The following is a 12852-nucleotide window of genomic DNA, read 5'->3' as shown; positions in this document are numbered from 1 at the left end:
GCAAAGATAGCTGAATCATTCCCACCTGGCTTGTCTTTGCAGTATATTAGGCATGAGATGGCTTGATAAAATGCCAGATACTGAAGTTTTTTCTAGAGCACGTCTACTATCAATCCACACACACTGCTAATGAGCGTGCACAGATCCATTGAGTAGACAGATCATCCATATGTCAAGCAAGCGCATATCCAAGGTCTTTTCCAGGGAATTTTCTGATGGTAAATGCTGTGAAAAGCAGAAGAAACATTACAAAGTTACACTACACTCCCTGAAGTCACTTGACATAGATATTATCACCTGGGAAACCTCGCACAAAATCATTCCATCTTCCATAGCTTCATTCATAAGGGCTGTCAAACTTGCAAAGAAAAGCACACTGCAAAAGCACAACATAAGTCGCCTTCAGTTGCTTTGGATAGTGAGATGGGCAGCATATAAATATATAAATAAATAAACAAATAAATAAGCAAGCATGAACTGTGCAAGTCTAAAGGTATCAGTGCAATAATTGTTGTGTCTATACATGTTTGCCCAATGTGTGCTAGGACATTCCATTCCCAAATTGGCCTGACTGTCATCTTCAGACACATCACATTTAGTTTGAACATGACTGATTCGGGTTAAGGTCTTCATCCATGACAATGGACAAAACCAAAACATTCAATAGCTGCAGGAAACCTCTGCAAAGAAATCTGAAAGAGCTTCCTCTTTGATATTTACTGTAACCATACAGAGATGCAAACATTTACAAAGAGACAAGAGATGATTTTATGTTCTCATGCCTCTAGATAACGAATAGAAAATATTTCATTGTCTCTTTGGGGAAAACCAGATTCAAACCTGAACAGATTTTTAACAGGCCTATCGGTTCCTTCCCAACAGGTACACATGATTTAAAATAATGTTATTCTCCAAATCATGTCAATAATGCTATATAGATAGCAACTTGGTGGAGTTCCATCCCCTAAAACTGGGGATGTCTGTATAAAGCAGATAAAACTGATGCTATATAATGATTCTAGAAGTCTGAGGCCAGATGTCTGCCTGGTATGCATTTAAGATATGCAGTATGGAAAGCAGAAAAGTAGCTTGTATGGTTGAGCATTTAACAATCTCACAAAAACCTTTTAATTATATCAGTGAAAGTCTCTAGCCTCACTGGCTGCAGAGAAAACCTTGAATGCCCTCAGGAAAGGAGAGCCCAAGTCTAAGAAAGCAATGAGTCAGACGGAAGATGCTTCCAAGTTCAGCTAATTATTAAGCATGTACTTTGTTAGATCTGGGCAACGAGAGACAGACTGCGGACACGAAGTAACTTAACAGCTCTTTATTAGTAATAGTAGTGATCCAGCTTGCTCTGTGGTCGGAGGGTTCCCCTTTTATAGGGATTGGGCATGCCCCTTGACCAATCAGAGGAATACCTGTTTCCCGCTGTAGGAGCGGACCAGAGGGAAACCTTATCCCGATATATGTTAATATCTAACACCCCTCCCCTCCTAGATGGGACGTTACGGTAGGTGACATAGTCCTTTAGGTAGGTTGGTGTTTGTCTTGCTCGGGAGGAGCGTCGTAGTTCAGGTTGGGTTGAAGTGTTTGCAGGACTGGGTGCGTGTTGGTTCGAAGTAGTTGCAGGATCGGGTGCTTTTCCTATTTCCTGTTCTGGAGGTCTTTCGCTTTCGTTGCTTGGGCATTCCGGAGCTTGTTCGGCTGCGTTGACTGGGGGTTTCTCAGCTGCGTGCGTGTTGTCCTGTTCCGTGCTTCGCTTGCCGGTGTCGTTGTTTCCTGCGATGGAGTTTTCCTGCGGTTGGCTCTCTGTAGACAGGAAACTTTCATCTTCATCCCTAATGTTGGAGTGTGCAAGGCGACCCCGAAGTTGATCGATGTGCCTTTTCCAATTCCGCCCATCTTCTAGCTCCAGCAAGTATGATCGAGGACCCGTGATGCCAATGACCTTTGCCGGCATCCATAATGTTCCCCCCGTGTAGTTGTGAGCGTATACTGAATCCCCTACTCTGAAAGACCGGACCTTACTTGTAGAGTCTGGGGGAGCCGTGGCAGAGTAATTCGGGTGGAGCCGGTCTAGGTGAGACCGTAGGCGACGGCCCATGAGTAGTTCAGCGGGGCTCCTACCCGTCGTTGCGCTCGGGGTAATGTGTTGAATGAGGAGGTAATGGTCAATGCGTGTTTGCCAATCACCTGGACCCATCCTGGCGAGGGCCTCTTTTGCGAATCGCACCATTCTCTCTGCCTGACCGTTGGATGCTGGATGGAATGGCGCGATGAGGGCATGCCTGATTCCCAACCCCGCTAAAAATGTTTCAAACTGCATGGCCGTGAATTGGGGCCCGTTATCGGATACTACAAGATCTGGTAGACCATGGGTGGCGAAGAGCCGCCGAAGAACCTTTATGACTGCCTCTGCCGTGGTTGACGTCATTAGGACCACATCTAGCCATTTAGAATAAGCATCTACAACTATGAGGAATGTTTGACCATGGAATGGCCCTGCAAAATCAATGTGTATACGTGACCAGGGTGCCTTGGGTTTCTCCCATTCTGTGGCGGGCGCTTCTGGGGGTGCTGGTCTCGACTCCTGGCATGGGTCGCAAGTGGCCACCCACTCCTCTATTTCTTTGTCCATGTTAGGCCACCACACGTAACTTCTTGCTAACGCTTTCATTCTCACGATCCCCGGGTGACCCATATGCAAAGCATCTAATACTTTTTTTTGTAGAACATAAGGAATAACAACTCGATCCCCCCACAACAAACATCCCTGTAATACTGAGAGTTCGTCCCGTTTTGACCAAAACATTTTGAATTCCGGGCCCACATTTCCCTTCGGCCACCCCCTCCATACCCAAGTTTGCACTTGCTTTATTAAATTGTCTTTAGAGGAGAACCTTGCAACATCGTAGGACGAAACCGGTCCCGAATCCAAACAGTCAATGAGCAATACCGGTACTTCTGGAGTGGGGTCTGGCAAAATGTCTGGTAATGGGCAACGGCTGAGCGCGTCTGCGTGTCCTAGAGTGGAGCCCGGTCGATGAATTAACTTGTAGGAGTACGCGGCCAGGAAAACAGTCCACCTGGTCATGCGTGGAGAAAGGGAGACTGGAGTGGGGCGGTTTCCCGCCAAAAGTCCCAACAGCGGTTTGTGATCTGTGATCAGTTCAAAGTCGCGGCCGTAGAGGTATTCATGGAAACGTTTTACACCAGCTACGGCAGCCAGTGCTTCTCTGTCCATTTGGCTGTAGTTCCTTTCGGCCGATGAAAGAGTTCTGGAGTAGAAAGCAATGGGTGCTTCTTTTCCGTCGGGCATCCTGTGGCTGAGGACTGCTCCAACTCCGAAGGGCGATGCGTCGCAGGTCAATACCAGCGGTAGGGTCTGACTATATTGAACCAGCAGTGAGTCAGCGGTGAGCAGGCGCTTTACCCCGGCGAAAGCTGCAGCTTCGGCTCATCCCCATCTCCATGGTGCGTTCCTCTGGAGTAGACGGTGTAGTGGCTCAGCAACGGTCGCCTTCTGTCTCAGAAAAACGCTGTAGAAATTAAGTAATCCGAGGAAGGCCTGCAACTCGGTCTGATTTCGTGGTGTGGGGGCGTCCTGGATCGCCTTAATTTTCTTTGAAGTGGGGTGTATTCCCTGACCATCTATTCTATAACCCAGGAATTCTACGCTAGGTGCGTTAATTTGGCATTTTTCTTTTTTAAGGCGGAGACCCTTTTCTCTGATTCTGGCCAAAACAGTTCTGACTCTTTTGTTTAATTGCTCCTCATTTGCAGCGGACACCAAGATGTCGTCAAAATAGGGGACGACTCCTGGTATCCCTTGCAACAGTCGTTCCATGACGCTCTGGAACAATCCTGGGGCAATGCTTACGCCAAATTGTAGCCGGTTGCATTTGAATGCTCCTCTATGCGTCACTATAGTTTGGGCCTCCGCTGTGGCGCTATCAACTGGCAGTTGCTGGTAAGCTTGTGCCATGTCTAACTTTGCAAATACCTTTCCTGGTCCCAACGAGTGCAATAAGTGCTGTACTACTGGCACAGGATATGCGCTCTGTTGTAGCGCGACATTAATTGTGCACTTATAGTCCGCGCAGATGCGGACTGATCCGTCTGGCTTGACTGGGGTCACGATGGGCGTTTCCCAGCGCGCGTGATCTACCGGCTCAAGGATTCCTTGCTCCACTAACTTATCTATCTCTTTGTCTATTTTAGGGCGGAGTGCAAAAGGCACTCGTCTCGGTTTAAGTCGGATTGGCGCCACTTTAGGGTCTAAATTGAATGATATTGGTTTACCCACATACTTACCAAGACCGGGGCTGAACACATCCTCGAATTCCTTAAAAATCTGTTCAGCGCTGCTGTTTCTTACGGCGTTGATCCCGGTGACTTCTAACCCCAGGGCTTCAAACCAATCAAGCCCCAGAAGGTTCTGCAATGGCGCGCTGGCGATGGTCACGGGCAGCTGGGCTTCGATGTCCTTGAAACGGATGTGGAATGTGCCTTGGCCCACGATGGGGACTTGGTTCCCCTGGTAATCTCGTAGCAGGACGTCTGGGGTGTGTAGTTGGCTCTTTCTGAGGCTAGGGATAGCCTGTTTCATGGAAGCCCATGAAATGATCGTCAGGGTTGATCCTGTGTCAACTTCTAGCTCGCAGGGTGAGCCCTCCAAGAGGACTGTGACTTTCAGCCTTTTGGGCCGCTTAGGGCGGACCTGATGTATCGTGGTGAGATACGTTCGCAACTCCTCTCTCTGGGTCAACTCTATCTCATCGTCAACATCCTGAAAATACTCTTGTTGAGCGTCTTGATAGAACGCTCTTTCAGCTCTCTGTGTGTATTCTCTCTGGGGATACGCTCGCTCACTTCCTTGTGAGTAATCTCTCTGGGAATACGCTCGTTCAGCTCTTTGGAAATTTTCTCTCTGGGTAAACACTTGTGGATTTCTCTCTGGGCGCCCTTTTTGATTTCGCCAAGCCCCTGGGTTGGGCTTCTGTTGGCGGTACATGGGTGGCTGCCGTGAGGCAGGGACTCCGCTCCGGCACACTCGTGCGATGTGCCCAAGTTTGTTGCAGTGCGAACAAACAACGTTCCTGAACCTGCAAGTAGACCTGGGGTGATTCCCTCCGCAGCTTGCGCAGGGCGGCAAATGGGATCCGGGTCTCCCCCCAGGCCTCAAGTGACTGCTCTGCATCAGGTGACTGTCCTCGAACTCGGGATTTTCGTAGTCGGGGCTTGTGTCCTCGTAGTGAACTCTGGTTTGTCTCGGTGCTGGCTGGCTTACGCTGGCCCCTCGTTGTATGGTCACCGATGATTTCTCCGCTGATTCTGACGCTCTTGCTTCGTTTAACGCTGATTGTAGGGTTAAATTCGGGTTTGCCAACAGCTTCTTTTGCACAGAAATGTCTCTTATTCCACAGATGAGCTGGTCTAAGATGTGCTCTTCCAAATCCCTGTATTCACAGTGGGCTGCTGCTTTTCGTAGGGCTGCAACATATTGATTAATGGATTCTCCCACCCTCTGGGTCCTCATGTTGAATTCCTTTCGGCAGACATGGCGGGAAGGTTTTGGCGCGTAATGCGTTTGCAGAGCCTGTTGCAGCGTCGCCCATGAAACTGCTTGTATTGGAGTAGGTGCGGTGAGGTCTCTGGCCGTATTGAAGACTTCTTTTCCGCAGTAGCCGAGGAAGATGTTTTTCTTCCTTGCGTCGGTAATCCCCGAGTATTCGTTTGCTTCGAGAAAACACTCGAAGCGAATCATGAAGGCTTCCCATTCGTCGTTTGCTGGGTCGAAAGGAGCGGGGGGAGCGTGCATCGCCATCTTCTCGGTTTGAATTTGCCGCGCTGCGGTGATCTGAGATGGCTGCTGGAATTACTGCCGAATTCCTGGGCTGGATCAAATCCGGAGATTCTTGAAGTAGCATTCTTCGTCCTATCTGTCTCTCAATCCCATCCTCGTCGCCAATGTTAGATCTGGGCAACGAGAGACAGACTGCGGACACGAAGTGACTTAACAGCTCTTTATTAGTAATAGTAGTGATCCAGCTTGCTCTGTGGTCGGAGGGTTCCCCTTTTATAGGGATTGGGCATGCCCCTTGACCAATCAGAGGAATACCTGTTTCCCGCTGTAGGAGCGGACCAGAGGGAAACCTTATCCCGATATATGTTAATATCTAACATACTTCATTATCCTTTTGCAAGATCTTTAAACGGTTCCTTTGTACCTCAATCAGAGATACATGGAAGTTATGATTCCCTGTCACGTGACAGAATTATGGAATGTGGCATTTGGGGAAGAAGCTCAAGTTTCAATTTTAATAAAGAGTTTGTACTCAAGACCAAGGGTGCACTGGCATTTCAGGAAGAAATTGCTCTGGTTCAAGTTACTTTAGAATCCATGTTTTGCCTCAGATCCAAAGGGTGTTTCTGGTAAAACTAAAACTCTGCATCTTCTTACTGGCAAATTGACTGGGGGCTTAATTTATTCTCTCTCTCATTTTCTCTTTCCCTCTCACCCTTCTTCTGTCTGTCTACTTCAAATGGTTTTTAGAATTTTCTCAGGTGGTTTTTTCCCCCCTTTTTTTCTCAAGACAGAAGAATGTAAACGTTCAAGGTCAAGAGGTAACCTTTGTTATCGTTGTGTAGGGTGTCTATATACTGCCACAAATCTATTTGGAAACCAGGGTTTTGGTTCTTTTAAAGTAGATACATAAAATAAGTTTTAAATAAGAGAAAAAATCTAGTTCACCATAATAATAGGCCACTGCTAATCATTTACTGTTCCATGTGGATTAGCACCATGCCAAGGGACAGATATTGCTTTCCAAGTTCTATCTAAAAATTCCTAATATCTTGTTCTCAAGTGTCTATTTTCCTTTCCTTTCCTGGTTTTGGAACCCTCCCTCTGACCTTAGCCTTATGATTTATCATTTATTTTCTAGGAGATGGGGATACAATTCTGACCTATACTTCTGGTTTTAACTCAAGTGCTCCTTTTCCATGCTAATAAGCACAATAGAGTTATTCTTCAACTAATATGGAAACAATGAAAGCCATATGTGCAATTTGCTCGTACATTTTGTCTTTAATTCAAAGAAACCTGCTGAGAATCACTCCCTTCATCAGTGAGAAATGACTCTTGGGACAGGAAGATGCAAGAACTATAATACTCAACAAATACACTCTAATGGAAAAGTCATAAGATGGGGTCATTTTTTCTCCTCTTTTAGTCATGTATAAGCTTTCAAAGGGAAAAATTAGGATTGGGTTATTAGAGCATTAAGAGCAGATAATTATAAAAAAATTTACACAAGGGTGCACAAAAGGGTCTATGCTTGAAACAAACTTCCAAGTGTCCTATACTCAAAACAAAATCTAATGTTCTGAAACTTTTATTTCAAGGTTGAAACAAATTCTGATTGTTTTGAAACCAAATTCTGGCCAATCTAAGTCCCCTTGTTTCTCTTATACCAGGCTGTTCTGAGCATTGGAATTACTTTTTGTTCTTTGATGGGCGATTGTCTTGGTTTCTTCATCCAATTTTCCTACAAATTTCCCTCCAATATGCGCCCTTCCGCAGAAAAAACAGCCAAGCATAAAAATCACATTGTTGGGGGGGGGGGGGTTGGACAGATTAGGGTTGAAATTCAGTAGTGCTCACTGCAGTCTACATGTTTGACTTCTCTTGATGCAACCAAAGATGCACTTGGAAATGGTAGGGAAAAAAGAGATCCCGTGTGAAGTAGAATTCTACATTCATAAGAACAGAACTCAAAACGATGCTGAAAGTGGCATGAAGTTTTACCAACAACATAATTCGCTATATCAAGTGGATAGAATGGAATGAATACACATGGCTTATATAAATGAAAGACTGGCACCAAAACACTTATACACACAAGTAGCTTGAGCCTCCCTTAAGGATTTCTGCATGTTTTCTGCCACTGACGTTTATAATACTTCTTAAATCATGACACATCTAAAAAAATAATATCTGAAATATACTGAAAGGAACTAGAAGTGCAAGATTCCTGCTTCTGTCTATTATCACTGAACAGAAACTAGGCTTCAGGACTGTCTTTGAAGTCTTGCTCCCTCTTTCAACCTGCTCTACAAAAATGTTTACAAACACTTTGTGATAGGAGCTTTTTTTGGCAATGCTGTCTTCAAAATCCACCAGTCAGAGGCCTTGGCTCCATTCTAGCTCTTCTTTTAAGTGGCAAGTAAATCATCTGAAATAAAGAAAGAGAATCTGTGCTGAGCTCTTTTTATTTGTTTGTGACTTACCCCACCAGAGGTGAGAAATGTGGCCTTTGTGTAAAACCTCACCAGTCAGTCAACCACGTTCCCTGTGTAAACTCAGGCATTAATTCACAGGACAATTAATAGTGAAGGAGCAAGAAAGATTTTGTTTCTGGCTAGCTTTGGGGAGGATACTGTAATAAATGTCCACATTGTCTTCCTCAGAATCATCTCATTTCAACAGAATCTAGGTTGCAACACACAGTATCAATGATGAGTTGTTCTTACATAAGTATAATTGATGTCTAGGAAGTTAATGATATAGTCTTCTGCGTGGCTCCTTGCTCCTCTCCCCCTCTGCCATAAACTCCTGACCTTTTGACTAAAGCTATGCAAAAGATCAGGCAAAAAATTAATTGGAAATAATTCAGTTCCCTCATGATTTCCACTACATCAGCAAGGCTCTCAGGATTCCAACCGTTGGACACAGAAGCACAGAATGGGACAACTTGCCACAGACAACTCATCCTGGTCAACTTCCCATGAGCAATTTGTCGCAGCCATTTCACCACAGCCAACTCGACACCGGATAATTCACCATGGCCAACTCAACATGGGAGGCTAAGGGACAATTAACAAATCCTTTTAATTATTTAAAATTATTTTTAAAATTATTTTCTTTAATTATTCGATTCCACTGTTTCTTTAATATTAGTGTAACTCTTGCCCTGTGTCAAGTTGGCCTGTAGCGTGTTGGCCATGGTGAGCTGACCCTTGGGGAGTTGGCCGTGGTGAGTTGGTTGTGATAAGTTGGCTGTGGCGAGTTGTCGTAGACCCACAGAAGCAGCCCAGCCACCCACCCACCCGCAAACAACAAAAATCACATCCTACTAAAATTCTGAAAACTTAGGAAACTATAAATAGGTTTGGGGTAAAAGTCTCAGAGCTCAATTCAGTTCTGGTGCCTAGCATGTTCTTAGCTTTTAAAAATGTTTGTCATCTATGCCAGACTGTGGCTGAAAGATTTCAGTTCTGTGTGTGTGTGTTTTTTTTAAATAAGATATGTAACATATTTGGGAGATGGAGAGAAACAGACACTCAACTGCTCTGCAGCAGCTTTCTCCAATTTTTGTCTCCCAATCCCCTCCCCTCCCCCACACCAGCGCAGGATAATCAGGTTTGGAGGAAGACTATTTGTTCAGGATTCATCAAAACCTCATTATCAGACTTTCAACCTGTTCAAACAATGAATCAGGGACAGAACCGTTTGAAGCCAATTCCACAGAATTGAAGATCCCTTGCTCCCCTCTCTGTCCTCCCTCCCTTTTCATTTTGGCAAAAGCCCCATGCACTGCCTAAGCCTAGCGGAATTTTGAAAAAAGATGCCCCATCCCCCCACTTCTTTGCTTTCACTCTGTTTCAATAAATCAATCCCAAATCAACGTCTCCTCCTAAGCCTGGGAGACTGACTGGGGTTTAGCCTGTGAGCTTTTCCCCCCAGACAACAATTATGGGGAGAAACATCTGAATAAACACAGGATCATTTACTTAAAGAATTGACAGGCCTTCTACTTGAACTGCTTTAAATTAGTTGACGCCATTTTTTTGTGTTGGTCCCCCCCCCCCATAGAAACATATAATTACAGTCATTTTCCAATGGCTAAGGGGGAGGAATTAAGAGAAGCTTCAGCAGGCACATATGCATGCATACATAAACATCTTCTTGCCTATAGAAATATGGCCTGATTTGCAAAAGGTTCCATCCAAATAGCCACATTATGCCTTGATACAACTGCATTTCTTTGATCTGGTTTTTCCCAAGATCCGGGCTGCTTCGAGGTAGCTATTTCTCTCTTGGATTTGGCTGGGTCAGGATGGAGAACTAGTCCCCCGGTCCATATTTCCCATGAGTCAAATTAAGTCTGAGAAAGAGAAGATACACCCTCTCCTTCCAATAGTCTCTTCCTTCATTCAAACAGAAGCTGTGAGTAATTGCTCCCAGCCTCCCGCAAAGGAAAAGGTGACAACTTTGAAGTGGCATCTCCCCATTGAGTCAATGTTATTTGCTTCTGCCTTTTCCAAACAAGAGGGAGACCAGTGACTTTCGGTTGGAGGTGTTGTGGACCAAAGGAAGATGCTTGGTAAGTAGACAGGCATGGCCTCTTCCTTCCTTCCTGGCTGGGCTGTTTTTCATTTTATATTTACGTGAGGAGAAGACACTCTCTTAATGAAGAATGAAAGTCCTGCATTCATTCTTCCCAGGCTTTTAAGCTGATCAAAGGAAAAGCAGTGAGTTAGAACACAAGGCAATAATTATCTGGGGTACCAATTAGGGAAGAGACGGCTTCAAGGTGCTTTGAGAAGGTGTATGAAAGAATGTATCTGAGTGCATTCAGGGTGTCCTTGGCTGACAACTGAGGGACCCCAATCTACTCTCAAGCACTGGGCTTCTTTCCAAGATTATGAATGAATTTCATTTTCAAAAAGACCATTGAGAAAGCAAATAACCTAACCTTGTTTTAACTCATGCATCCTCCACTATTATGTCATTAACCCTTCAGGGGTGGGTTCCAGCAGACACTACTGCTGGTTTGCTTGTGTGTGTGCTCCGTGCATGCACTTGATGCGCACACATGCACAGTACAATTAAATTTGTTATGCGCATGCGCAGAATGGAAAAACAAGGTGGTGGCAGCCCCGGGTCGCTGGAACTGGTCCAAACCACTAGCGGTTCAGTCAAACTGGTCCAAACCGGTAGGAACCCACCAGTGGTGGGATACGACTGGTATGCCCTGATACGGGGCGTACTGGTGCCTGCTGGGAGCCCCAGGTACCTTTCCGTACAGTGCTCCAGAGGGCCCACCCACCTGCCCGCTCTCCTTACCGGTATTTGAGACGATTGGGGCTTTCGAGCACACGCACGGAGCATACGGCACTTGAGCGATGCCAGCTGGAGCATCGCGGGCGGTAAATACACATGCACGTGCTGCACGTGGGCTGCCCTTGTTCATGGGGTGGATGCCGGGCCTCGTTGCAGTGTACTGGTTGCAATGGGATCCAGAATCCATCACTGGAACCCTCGTGCTACTAAGAGTAATACTATTTTGGAAACTTTAGAACAGTGTTTCTCAACCTTGGCAACTTGAAGATGTCCGGACTTCAACTCCCAGAATTCCCCAGCCAGCATTCGCTGGCTGGGGAATTCTGGGAGTTGAAGTCCAGACATCTTCAAGTTACCAAGGTTGAGAAACACTGCTTTAGAAGACTATAACTCATGTGGACATTCCTATACCATCCTGAAGCTGAGGTAGCTGCCTCCTACCCTAGTTGCCTACACTGACTGCAGTTCAATGAGATTGATGCCTATAAGTTTACCTTTACAAGAGGGATATACAACTGCACCTTGAGCCACGCACAGCTCCCTTCCAGTGGTGGAATGGCGTCTAAAGCCCTGTGTTAAGACGTGGGAGTTATTAAATATATTGGAGGAAATGTTATAAAATATATTTAATTTCAACTTATTGAGTTGTTGCTCTAGCCCTCACTGTGTTTGTGACATGTTCTCCACTCATGGACAAACATTCTAATTCACGCTGGCTAGGGAATTCTGGGAGTTGGAATCCACAATCTTAAAGTTGCCAAGTTTGAGAAACAGTTGCTTTAACTGATTTTCTAACGTAAGAGCTGAAAGTGACTTTCAGGCTAAACTGGAGTCCAAACTCTCCTGATTTATAATTGGCACGTTTCCTGAAATGTTGCATGGGTGCAACACACTACCACCTTGTAAAATGGCATTGTTGCAACCGGCTGACATAAACCATCTTGCCAGTGATGAACTAATAACTTATACTGAGATGAAAATCAGTGGACAAAGATTTCTGCCTTCCAAAGCACTCTGGAGGGAACTTAAAGTAACCCACTTATATAGCTGATTTTGGTATGACTTAGTAGAGAACACACCATTGTGGGTTTTTTTCAACAAACCAGAATTAAGTGCAATTATTTGGGTCAAGCTAGGATGCTGCAAGGAAAACTCATCTTAAATTGACATCTAAACCTGCATTTGCTCTGAAAATTTATTCCCAGAGATCTTTATAAGCTAAAAAAAAACCTCAACATCTAACATGTGAAATGAAGATATTTCTGTGACATTCAAGTTCTGTACTTTATCTAAACTAGTCCCCTGCAAATCTGTCTGCATATAACTCTAATGTAAGTCCTCCAGTTGATTTCAAATGATAAAGTGAATGTTCTTAAAGCACAAACTTATATTTAAGTAACTAGCAAGTTTTATGATAGTCCATAAACCTATTCCTTTAATAATTATCTTTAAGATATAATCAAATGCTAATACAGTAGAAGTTTCCATCAGCTTCCATGGTTGTTTACATGTCAGTGGAACAAAGCTAGGGGGAGATTCACTCCCAACGCTATGCTTTGACTTTGGGAGTCCAAGGGTTTTAAAACTGAGGCTGAGTCCCCTGTTTGCCACTGGCCAAAGCCTCTGTTCCCCAGAGTTTGAGTGTAAATGATATGCCATGAAGTTCCTGCCTGCTAGATTGGGAATATTTTTTTGTTAATGGTTCCATTTCAGTGCTGGTT

Source organism: Natrix helvetica (genome assembly GCF_964273705.1).
Source record: "Natrix helvetica genome assembly, chromosome: 5".
Classification (NCBI taxonomy): Eukaryota; Metazoa; Chordata; class Lepidosauria; order Squamata; family Natricidae; genus Natrix; species Natrix helvetica.
The sequence above is the reverse complement of the archived record's forward strand: the minus strand, read 5'-3'. Positions refer to the sequence as shown.